The sequence below is a fragment of the Microcaecilia unicolor genome, chromosome 8 (genome assembly GCF_901765095.1).
Source record: "Microcaecilia unicolor chromosome 8, aMicUni1.1, whole genome shotgun sequence".
In the NCBI taxonomy this organism is placed as follows: domain Eukaryota; kingdom Metazoa; phylum Chordata; class Amphibia; order Gymnophiona; family Siphonopidae; genus Microcaecilia; species Microcaecilia unicolor.
The window spans coordinates 26161329-26171581 of record NC_044038.1 but is presented as its reverse complement, the minus strand read 5'-3'; positions in this window follow the sequence as shown (position 1 = coordinate 26171581).

Sequence of the window (10253 nt, the reverse complement as noted above, 5' to 3'; positions counted from 1 at the left end):
ATGGCTGCGCCCAGCCCCGCCCATTGCATCCTGGGATGCGCAGGGCGGGGCTACAGACCATGTAAGGGAGCGATGCCCTTACATGGTCTGTAGCCCCGCCCAGTGCATCCCAGGATGCACTGGGCGGGGCTGGGTGTCGCCATTTTGCGACAGTGTCAACAGAAGGAAGAAGAGGGAGGCAGGCTGCGTCCCTCCTCCAACTAAAGGTAGGGGGACCGGGAGGGGGGGGTTGTCCTTACTACTACCACTACTACTTATCCTCACGCTGGACCACCAGGGATCGGTCGGACAACACTGGGGGGGGGGGGAGTTGGGGTGGGCTGGAGGTCCACTGGACCTCCAGCCCCCTCCCCCCGCCGCTCGCTGGGTGGGAGAGGGTTGACATTTTCTGGGGGTTTGGGGGGGGGCTGGAGACCCACCGGATCTCCAGGCCTCCCTGAACCTGGGGGGGGGGGATCGTTGGGGGGGGTGGGGACCGGAGGTCCACCGGACCTTCAGCCCCCTGTTGGCAGCATGGCAGGTTTGCTTTGGGGGGGGGGGGGGGGGGGAATGAGGGCCTGCCATGCTGGACAGGGCTCACCATTCCTCCCCAATGATTGGCATACCCTAACGCCAGCTTGGAGCTGGCATAGGGTTTGCCGTGGCCAATGACCCAATCTTTGGCGCGCTGGTCGCTGATCATTGGGGATGAATGCGCTGAGCCCTGTTTAGCATGCATTTGCATGCTACTTGCGCAAAGAGCCCCTCGAGCGCATTGTTTCATGCGCTCAAGGGCTCTAATCATGGGGCGGTAGCAAATGCCAGCGCTAGTATGGTGCTAACAGCCTCTAGCGCTGGCTTTTGATTATGAGGGCCTGGGTATCTTAGGTACAGAAACTGGTTGTTGCAGACAGACAGACATGAACCAGTCTTCCTTTTGGTACCCTGTAATCCTGGCCCTGACTGACCACTAGGTGTCACTCTGAAGTAATAATCACATGAGGAGTTATTGGGGGGGGGGGGGGGGGGTGGTAGGGCATGCAAATCTACCTTATACGTATTCATTGTAGATATTCTGAAAATCTGACTGGCTGTGTGTGGCCCAAGGACTGGGTTGAGAACTGCTGATCCAGGGGCAGCTCAAGTCCTTACAGCAGTAGTTCCCAAACCTGATCCTGGAGGCACCCCAGCCAGTCAGGTTTTTGGGATATCCACAATGAATATTCTCGTGAGATTTACATGCAGTGGAAGCAGTGTATGCAAATCTCTCATGAATATTCATTGTGGATATCCTGAAAACCCGACTGGCTGTGGTGCCTTCAGGACCAGGTTTGGGAACCACTGCCTTAGAGCCTTTCTTAACCCCTCTCGAAGTCCAACATCTCACATCACTCTTCTCCCTCCCCTCTTCCCCCAAGTCCAGCATCTTCATCTCTTGGAGTGGAGGAGTAGCCTAGTGCTTAGTGCAGTGGACTTTGATCCTGGGGGACTGAGTGCGATTCCCACTGCAGCTCCTTGTGACTCTGGGCAAGTCACTAAACCCTCCATTGCCCCAGGTACTAAATAAGTACCTGTATATACTATGTAAACCGCTTTGAGTGTAGTTGCAAAAACCTCAGAAAGGCGGTATATCAAGTCCCATTTCCCTTTCCTACTACTGGATCTGCTGCTGTCACCATCCTCCCTCTTCCAGCACAGGGCCTTGAACTACAGGTAACCTATTCCCTCTGACACAGGACTTCCTCTTGGAGGTGTGGGGCAGGACATGACAGCACTCAAGCATGGTCCTGTGCTGAATCCGCTTGCCTTTTTAGAACCTAAAGAGAGAGGACAGCAGGCGAAGGGAAAATCGGGAAGGTGAGATGCACGCTAGCAGCAGCAGCAACAACCCAAGGTGGTTGCCTAATCTAACTTGTGAGGGATGTACAGATGTTTAAAATTACATTTCATATGATAGAACCACACTTCCCCCTGAATTTCTCTAACTCGGAAACAAAAGGGTCCTTTTACTAAGGTGCACTAATTGATTTAGCCTCTGTTAAATGAAATAAGATGTCCAGAGGAATATTAGCCTGAGCTAATCATTAGCGCTTGCTAAGGGGCCCATTTATTACAGTGTGGTAGGCCTAATGCAGGCCTATCGTGTGCTATGAGGGCCCTACTGCAGGACAGACTGAGGCCTCCCGTGGTAGTTTCCTACTCAGCACACACTAATCCCATGCAGGAGGCATGTCCATGGGTGGAGAGTAGGCATGCCTGTGCCAATCGGGTAACACAGGCACATTATCACATGCTACCCGATTACCATGGGAGCCCTTAGCGCCTCCTGCGCTAATGGCCAAGCACTAATGGGGAAATTAGCACATGGCCATTACAATATGACACGGCAGCTATTTTACTGCCGTGCTAAAAGTGATCGCGGTGCGCAGAAACTGCACCGACACTAGTGCTGGCCACTTTTTTATCGTGGCTACGTGAAAGGACCCCCTGAATCTGTTAATGCACCTTGGTAAAAGGATCCCAAATAGAATAGATGAAACGCAACACTTAAAAAAAATTGCAATAATACATAAAGAAACAGACTATCCAGTGCGCACCTGCAGACTTACTCTGCGGAAAATATCCTTCTTTTTGCGGAGTCTGCTGTCCTGTGGGTACTTTGTAGAGAATGTCACGGGGACAAAGTTTGTCTCTAGCCCCATGGGCTCTGTCCTCATCTGCCCAGGCCTTGAGCACTTATGATTTTATATTTACATTTTTTTTATATTAAAGTATACAAAGGAATAATAGTCTGTACAATTGTTGTTTATAAATTAACAAGTAGAAACAATAATAATAATGAGCAACTATAATAACCCCCCCTTCCAACCTCAACAAAAGCTGACTTCTACTAGCCCAAGGGACCCTAATACACCCTATTAAAATGTCCAGGGGTACAAAATACAACCCACTCTTTATGCCCTCGAAGGGAAGAAATGTGCCTTATTTTATTAAATATGCACTATTATTGATCCACATTAAAAAATCACACGTCATTAAGAATCTCCGGATTCTGTCTAGCTCTCCTGTCTTCCACAGTCCTTCCCCCAATACAAAATGTCCTTTCAGATGATGTGCACAGGATCCCTCGTGTGAGTTTTGGCCAGCACTTTTGCTGGTATTTCCAAAAAAATGAAATCATCATCGCCTGTATCACTCAAACATAAATTACTGTTCAGTTCATTAACAATAGCCTTCAAAGGAGACATTGTTCCATAAACGTTGCTCATCCATTTTCATTCTTTTGGAGGGAGGCTCTTCCACAGATGTGACGCTTTCTGGAAATGTGGGTTGTGGGGGATCCTGAGTTGATGTGGATGGACTCGAACCTTCCATTTCTGTTTGGTTTTGGTACAACCTCAAAGATGCAGTTGCCTGTGTTTTTACATCATCTGAGAAGATAACTGGATTGTCTTTCAGAGATGGATGTAGAAGAGAACCAACACGGTGTAGTATTAGAAATGCTCCTTGATGCCAATGAGAATCTGTTGCAGTAAGATGCTTGAGTACCTGGGCACATGATGGAAGGACATTGCAGATAGGAGTCTGAACAGCAGACAAGAAGACTCTTGTTGCCACATCAAGGCAGACAAGACACAAATGTCATTTAACTGCTTAATTTAAATCCAAAAGCATCTTGTGCAGTTTTTTTTATCATTGAATTCAGTTGCCAGTTGTCTTAAGATATGTTATGTTTTTACATACTGATTCTAGCATTGTATAGATGCCGTTCCAGCTAGTCTCAGCTTTTAGCAAATGACACAGGGACAAAGTTTATCCCTGTGGGCTCTGTCCCCCATCCCCATGTCATTTCTAGTACTTTTGTATCTGCTGGACTGAAAGCTTCTTTTCAAAAGGGATCTCTTTATTGAAGTCATTACACACAATACCAGTACAACAGTTTGCAGTAGGAAATATACACAGATTTGACAATTAAATCTCTCTATATACTTTCCCCTGCCCTAACCTTTTTACCTTCCTAAAAAAAAAATTATATTCAAACAGGGAGTGGAGTAGCTGCCTATTGGATAGAGCCAGGAAACCAGGATTCAAGTTCCTTTTCCCTCACTTGGGTCTCTTTCCAGCTCATTTTCGAAAGAGATCCCCGTCCATCTTCTGACACAAATCGGGAGATGGCCGGCGATCTCCTGAAACTGGCCAAATCGGTATAATCAAAAGCTGATTTTGGCGGGGTTCAACTGCTTTCCATCATGGAGCCGGCAAAACTTCAAGGTGGCGTGTCGGTAGGGTAGTGATGGCGGGACGGGGGCGTGCTCACAAGATGGCCGGCTTCGCCCGATAATGGAAAAAAAAGAGCCAGGCTTGACGAGCATTTCGTTGGCTTTACTTGGTCCCTTTTTTTTCACGACCAAACTTCAAAAAGGAGCCCCAAATGACCACCGGAATGAAGCGGGGATGACCTCCCCTTACTCCCCCAGTGGTCACCAACCCCCTCCCACCCAAAAAAACTAATTAAAAAACATTTTTTTTTTGCCAGCCTCTATGCCAGCCTGAAATGTCATACCCAGCACCCTGGCAGCAGTATGCAAGTCCATGGAGCAGTTTTTAGTGGGTGCTGTGCACTTCAGGCAGGGGGCCCAGGCCCATCCCCCCCACCTGTTACACTTGTGGTGGTAAATGGGAGCCCTCCAACCCCCCCCCCAAACCCACTGTTCCCACATGTAGGTGCCCCCCTTCATCCCTAAGGGCTATGGTAGTGGTGTACAGTTGTGGGTAGTGGGTTTTGGGGGGCTCAGCACACAAGGTAAGGGAGCTATGTACCTGGGAGCTATTTTTATTTATCTTTTTAGAAGTGCCCCCTAGGGTGCCTGGTTGGTGTCCTGGCATGTGAGGGGGGCCAGTGCAGTACAAATGCTGGCTCCTCCCACGACCAAATGCCTTGGATTTGGCCGGGTTTGAGATCGCCAGCATTATTTTCCATTATGGCCAAAAACCAATGCCGGCCATCTTGAACCTAGCGAACTCTGACATTTGGCCAGGCCCAACCGTATTAGCGAAGAAAAAGATGGCCAGCCATCTTTTTCGAAAATATGGTTGGCTCCGTCCGCTTGTGGCGCCAGAGATGGCTGCCCATAGAGATGGCCGGCGCCTTTCGATTATGCCCCTCCCCGTTACCTTGGGCAAGTCACTTCACTTCACCCTTCATTGCTTCAGGTTCAAACAGCACTAGAGTTACTTGTATTAATGTAGGTTCATGTGTAATTAGTGTGAATTATTAGTAAATACACCCACCAACAATAACAGAGTTTGCATTAAATAAAAGCAATAATATGCACTCACTAGTAAATGTAGCCCTTAGATTTTAAGTTCTCTTAGGCAGGGACATGCCCAAGCTACCTGAATTTAAATGATCTTGAGAATGAATTTGGTAGACTGGGTAATCAAACCCAAACCTGGGGAGAAAAGCATAATTACTGCATTTGTACACAAGCAAACCCATTGTATCTTTATTGCTGTCTAGGTTTCTAGGGTGGCCTCACCACAGGTTCTCTTGAATTTTTGAAACTTTTTATGTTTTTATATGTTTAAGGTATAAGAAGATTTTTTTTTTGTTTTGTTGTAACATTCACGTATTTTGTTTTGAAGGTACATCCTGGCTTGGTTTCAGTCTAGTTTTAGAATTCAACATCATCTTAAAAAGGTCCGTGTTTTCAGTTTACTGGTACTGTAATTTTAAGTAAAGCTGTAATCCAAACAGATTGTGTCTGTTCTAGTTTCTGCTCTGTGGTTGTATGCAAGTTTCTCTTGCCTGTGGGATCATTACCATGTGATTGGCTTACCTAAAGTAGTCAAGCAAACAACAGCTTTATTAAAAGTTAATAAAGTACTTGGCAAACAAAATTGTCTGCAGTTCAAAATCCTAGCCTGTATCAGGTGTCAATGTGGTAGAGAATATATATAAATTTTTTTTAAAGGATATGGTCTGCAAGTGCTATAAAACTTTTTTTTGTTGTTTCATACATTTGGACAAGAAAGGCACCTGCTTTTACGCAGACTACACAACATGGTATCTTTAGCTTATCATTTACATTATGGTGCCAGGGTTTTTGTTCTTGTTTTCCTTGGACAAGAAGATAAGGCGCTCTATTCAGAAACAAGTGGCTGACTGGTCGACACCGACAAGTTCTTAAGATTCAAATCAACCAGTCAGCTGAACTTGCTGATCCTGGCTTTCCCAGCGTGTACAGTTTTTTGGTTTTTAAATGTACAGTATGGGTTGTCAACCTTGGCAAGCAAGTGAACCTACAGACTGGTGAGAGCACAGAACAAGGAACCATGACTTGATATCCCCATAACCTTGCCCTCTTTTTGTTTTCCCCCCACTCCCACTTATCATTGTTGAGGCCAACCCAAGCTGGAACTGTTGCAGGTCTGCTTCCCCCCCTCCCTTTCTCCAGCAGTTGGCACCACTGCTTCCTGAACCCACCTATGCTTCCACCAGCCCAGGCTAGAAGTGTTGCATCCTGCTCCTGTCCCTGTCATTTCAATCAACGCTGTCAGCCTGCTCCCAAAATGTTAGATCTTGCTCAACCCCCTCTGTAATTCCAATCATTGCCTCCAGCCTGGTCCCAAAATGTTGGCTCCTGCTTCCACCCCTGTGGCCCAAATCACAAAAATATGGACTCCTGCTCTCTCCTCAGTGGCTGTGATCACTGCAGCAAGCCTGACCTTAAAACATGGGCTCTTGCTCCATTTCCTTTTCCCTGTGGTCATGATTACTGACATTGTTGACTGCACCAAGGAGGAGTTGGCTTGAAAATGTCCCCACCTCTAAACTCTTTCTATTTCTGCCGTTTCATATTGTAGGATTCAGAGTGTCGCAAAAGAACCACTGATTTAGGGGAAATGAAGTTCTCCAACCTATCTGCCATGGCAAAAATCCACGTCCTTAGCTAAATTCTGCCAATCGGAGGGGGAGTCACAGGGAGGGATTACAACTCCAATGTTGAGGCTGGTAGTTACGAAGCTGTGGTAAAATGTCACATTTTCTACAGCCTCATTTACTGCCGGAGTAACTAACTTGTGGCACTTCAGTACTGCTAGTTAGTAAGTTGTAAGATAATTTGCATTGCTGCAACTGGGAACATTGCATTTTCCTAGCTGCAGCAACGATTTGTGGGTGTCAAGGCATCACCGTGCACTGGCCCTTCTAAGAGACTTTGGGGCACACTCTATCAACTTCCCCCACCCCAATCCTCCCAGGGTGCTTAGACAAGAGTTAATCGGCAGTTGTTCCCACCCTTCAGATACTAGGTTCAAAATAGCATCAACTGGCAGCTGTCTTACAGCACTACCATTAAGAGTCAAGCTGCCAAATATGAGCATGGACACAATAGCACAGCTGTTAGACTTTGGCCTGGCAGTGGGAGGTAGAGTAGGAGTAGGGTAATGGATTTGATATATACCACCTTGCTGTGGTACAACCAAAGCAGTTCACGTAGAAACATGATGGCAGATAACGGCCATATGACCCATCCAGTCTGCCCATTCTCTGTAACCCCTAATTCTTCCCGTTCCCAAGCGATCCCACATGCTTATCCAATGCCTTTTTAAATTCTGGAACAGTCCTCGACTCCACCACCTCCAACGGGAGGCCATTCCACGCCTCCACCACCCTTTCTGTGAAATAATACTTCCTTAGGTTACTCCTAAGCCTATTCCCTCTTAACTTCGTCATATCCCCCTCATTCCAGAGCTCTCCTTCATTTGGGGAAAGGCTCTCTTCCTGTACATAAATGCCCTTGAGATATTTAAACGTTTCTATCATGTCTCCGCTCGCCTTCCTCTATCCCTAGTGGTGAAGCACTTGCGCACTTCTCCAGCTCCCAGAAGAGACTACTTTTATTTGAGGAAGGTGAAGCAACTTATTTAAATCGTATTTGCCACACTCTGCCTCCTTTTAAGTTGTGGGGTCTGGGGAGAGGGATGTGCCTCCTTTCCCTTCGCCTCACCATGGCCATTACCATGGGGAGCTTTCATATGGGGGGGGGGGGGGGAGAAGAGGTGTCAGATTTTTGGATGCATGAATGTAGTTTTGTCTGGTATTATTGCTGTTGAGTATGGTTTTCGAACTGAACTTGGTTGCACCCCTCTAAATAAACTGAGCTCTTTTAGAAAAGAGCAGCCAAAGTCACACCAGTCTTAACTGAAAAAAAAAAAGATCGATCAGCACATTGGGTCTTCTTTAGAATTTCGAAGATTAAAGATCTCTCCAGCGCATAGACTTCCAAGATCCCACATTGTGACAAATACAAACACCCAACCCAATTCAGTTCAGAACCCTACCAAACACCATTACTATTACCATATCCTATATAATAAAACTCACCCTCAACGTTCTGAGGACAGAGATATTCCCATCCCCACCAGTGCTGGCCTTCCAACAGCCACCCAATTTAAAACACAAGCTAGTGAGATGCAAGCTCTCAACAGAGACTGAAAAAGAAGAGAATGGCACACATCCTTGAAATATATCCAGCTGCAATCGATGCCAAAATATTTCACCCCATAGTCATTCACAAAGGAAAAATATTCAACATGAATCTTTCACCAATGTAAAAAAGGGTGCTATATTGGAGAAACAAGTCAGATGCTGAAGAAGAGATTTAATTTACATAGACATCATATGAAAAATGCCAGTACAAACAAAGATGTCATGCCTGTGGGACAGCACTTTACAAACCCAGAATACTGTACTAATGATTTTATGGTGAGAATACTAAAAGGAAACTTTAAAACAATACAGGAACGTAAGACCTTTGAAGTCATAATGATTAAATATTTTGACACCCACCAGACAGGACTTAACAAAGATCTGGGTTTTCTAGCCCATTATAAGCCATGAAATTCCACTGCTCCGTCACCCTCTGATCACCGTGCACATCTCCCGTTCCCTCATCTTTTCAGACTGTCACTGAAATACTTTGATGTTTCACTTATATATGCTGTTACTTATCAAAATTTGCTTATTTCTGATCTGACGAAGAAGGGCTACCTTCGAAATCTGATCAAAAAATGTATTAAATTAGTCCAATAAAAAAGGTATCATCTTATTTTCTTTTCTCTGTTTTATTTTATTCTATTTCTATTGAGTACCTTTAAAAGTGGACTAACACGGCTACCACATCTCTCTACTCTGTATACATGGGGAAACATCCTTTACATTGTATATAGATTTTGATGTTATATATTATTTTATCTGGCACCTTTTGATATTCACTTACACCACACGTGCCACATTGTATATGTTCATTTAAACACATTTTTGTTTCCATGCATAGTTTGTGTTTCGGAGTTTTATCATGTAATACACACATACAAATTGAATTGATGTTTTTGTTCGTTCATTGGATGTTCTTTTTGTAGTACTGTGACTCCTTACGCAGTTCCTTTGTACCACGGATTGACTCCAATTTGTAATATAAGATGTCATCATAGACTGCAACTTCTAATAGCAACATAGTAGATGACGGCAGAAAAAGACCTGCACGGTTCATCTAGTCTGCCCAACAAGATAAACTCATATGTGCTACTTTTTGTGTATACCTTACCTTGATTTGTATCAGTCATTTTCAGGGCACAGACCGTATAAGTCTGCCCAGCACGATCCCTGCCTCCCAACCATCGGCTCTGGCACAGACCGTATAAGTCTGCCCAGCACTAGCCCCACCTCCCACCATCGGCTCTGCCACCCAATCTTGGCTAAGCTTCTGAGGATCCATTCCCTCGGAATAAATAATAATAAAGACTGATTATTATTATTTGGATTTTGCTCACACCTTTTCAGTTTAGGCCTGTTGCATAGCAGGTTTATATTAAATGGATAGCAGTGGTCACCGCACTACAGATATTTTCAGCACCCACCCCAACATTAAAACACCGACAGCTGTCGTGAAAATTTCTCCCAAGGTCTTTAGTGCCTGTGGCTGCTCTGCAGTCAAGTATTAACACTTCACTCATGGTAAAAGCCTCAATCAAGACTGTCACACAGTTTTCTCCAGAATAATTTTTTTTTTATTTTTTGTTACATTTGTACCCCACGCTTTCCCACTCATGGCAGGCTCAATGCGGCTTACATGGGGCAATGGAGGGTTAAGTGACTTGCCCAGAGTCACAAGGACCTGCCTGTGCCTGAAGTGGGAATCAAACTCAGTTCCTCAGTTCCCCAGGACCAAAGTCCACCACCCTAACCACTAGGCCACTCCTCCACTGTT